Raw genomic sequence first — 2,929 nt, forward strand, 5'->3', positions numbered from 1 at the left:
TATATATATATATATATATAAACTTTTGTCTTGAATTAATTTTTACTTTGTAATTTTAAAGTCGCAAATAACTGTTCTGTAAGATTTTTTAAACAACTGTTTATTGAATTATTACTTATATAAAATAAAAATTTAGTTATTTTTTAAACTATTGCTCTCAAATATTTTAACCTTCTGATGCTGCACGCATCCAAGGCATTCTACGCGTTGAACTATTTATTTATTTTTTTTCGTCGACAATACAGATTACAGTATAATCTTTTTATCGAACACGGTGTTCAGAGCAGATTCTTTCTTTTACTGTACAAATAGAACCTTCCTGTTTGACGTTAACATAATCTATATAAGTTATACTCCGCTATAACGGGGTCAGTGTCATTTTCTCTTGGTGATCTATGATACAGAAATACATTAATTATAATTTATTCGTGCTATTTAAAATAAAATTGAAAAAATTACTGTAATAATAAAAATGTACTTACAAAGTTGCTTTTATTTCTCAAACTTCTGGAGCATTATATCGCTCATCACTAACAATGTACTCTTAAATCGTAAATACAGTTATTTTTAATAAATTCATTGAATCGACTTAATAAAGCCTGGCTCCAGTTGATTTGACATTTTATTTTAATATTCTTAATATTTATAAAGAGATTTTTAAAAAAAGACTTTTAAGATTTCGTTTTAACCTTCCAGCGTAAGCAAACGGTTGCAGATGATTTACTGCAGAATGACGTCACGCACTTGTTAGCCAAAATTATTTTCTCAAATTTCAAATATTATTAAATTTTATTTTAGTTTTTTAATATCTACCTATAGCAAAAAATTACAAATTTTATTAACATAAATTTATAATAATGTATACTTCCATAATAACCCAAAAAAAATGTATTATTTTTTTCATGCAAACTCCCTATTGGCTTGATTATAAATCGTTCTTTTGTAGATTTGCATATAGACGTAAATTAATGGAAAGATCTATCTTACAAACGCTGAAGAAAATACAACTCTGGAAGATGTTATTTTACTGAATGTTAAATCAAATATACCCCAAGATATTTTAGATCGATTAGAAACAGCTTATCAATTAAATGGACTTCCACAAACAGAAATTGTTTTATTCAATATAAGAAAAAATTCAGATGTATAGAAAAAATTCAAAGATGCTTCATTAAATAAAACAATTAACATTTTAGAAAATATGCATGAAAACTCTACTGTAAATAAAGATCAATCAAGAAATATCAGTGAAAAGAATTACAATATTTCAATGAACGATTTTCGAATAATAAAATTCTACTGGATGTCACTCAAAATATATTAACAGAAAATAATATGAAAGAGAATATACAAGATTCATCGAGCAATAAAAATATTACGGGATTGCTTACTTAGTGTAACGGGAAACGAACTTGACTCTGGATTAAAATGTTTATTTTCTAACTCTGAGAAATTTGTCAATACTGTTGCATCAGGTAAGAATATTTTATTCTATTAGCATTTTTTACCCAAACGGATTTGCACCGACTTAAATTGAATTGATGATGTTATATGCTATACTATTGGTTGGCATTATATGCTAAATCAATAGTAAAGCATTATCCACCTAGATCGGAGCAAACTCTCTCGCGTCGAAAACGTTATATATTTTGATTTTGAGATAATTTAAAAAATAGAACAATAATAATTTCCTTTTTAAGATCTTACTGAACAAGAATATAATTTACTGAAGAATAATGAGAATCGGAAACATATGATTTATGATACTGTTATAAAAAAAGTTTAATGTGAATCAGTAAATTTATTAGCAGAAAAAGGTTGTCGCCAGAATTTCTTGTTTGATAAGTCATCTTTGCAAAAAGAGTGAAATCATTATATAAAATTCAGAGAAATTGTTGATGTAAACAAATTCTGGAAACAGGAATTACATTTTCCTTACTAACTCCAAAAAAGAAAGAAATAAATAAAAAGTCTAAAATTTATGCTATTAGTTCTGAGAAATGGAAAAAGCAAGTAATATAAAGAGAAAGTTAGACAAGAAGAAGAACAACGTCAGAAGGAACTTCGAAAATTCGAAAGAGAAATTAAGAAAAAAATTAAGCAAGAACAAAAAGTTAAGAAAAAAGAAGTAACAAAAAATCAAGATGAAAAAGCAAGCAGAGAAATGGAAATTAAAAAGAAAGAAAAAGAAGCTAAAACAGAATTACTTCTCTAGAAGAGAAAAACTGAATCTTTGAATTTAGAAAATGGTGCTAATGTTAGTTATACCAAATAAAAGATATTAAAAAATATTATAAACAGTAGGATTGTAAATAATACAATGACTGAAACAAATGATCCTGAATAATACTTGTATAAGTTTTTATGCTTTTTTCTAATCATTATATTTTATAGATTTCAGTTATACTCCAAAAAAATATTATTTATACGTAACATTTAACATTATAAACGCTTCAGATTATAATATGCTTCAAAAAAATTTAATATATAATTACTTTTAATTCGTGTCTGTAAATTACGTGATTACATGAGACTAATTATTTAAAGTTAAACTTAACAATTTTTAAGCTTTTTTGTCTACATGAGACTTATTAATCAGTCTCATTAAAAATTCAGTTAAATTTAACAATTTACATTTGTTTGTATGTACACATATATAAATGTTTTAAAAATGATATTATTTTAATAATAACATGTTTACTTAATTTCAAATTTTCTAACTTCAAATAAAAATATGTTCTTAACAAAAAAGGTATGTAATCCTTCAAATAAAATGATCCTTTGTCGAATTACCTATCCCGTCAATCTATATAAGTACATTAATATAAGTATTAGGTGTACAAAAAAGTTCTGAGCTTTTTTTTGTAAAATTGAATCTTTATTTAAAAACAAACGAAAAAATATTAATCAGCGAAATATTCTCCGTTTG

Source organism: Trachymyrmex septentrionalis, unplaced genomic scaffold, assembly GCF_001594115.1.
Source record: "Trachymyrmex septentrionalis isolate Tsep2-gDNA-1 unplaced genomic scaffold, Tsep1.0 scaffold133, whole genome shotgun sequence".
NCBI classification, from domain to species: domain Eukaryota; kingdom Metazoa; phylum Arthropoda; class Insecta; order Hymenoptera; family Formicidae; genus Trachymyrmex; species Trachymyrmex septentrionalis.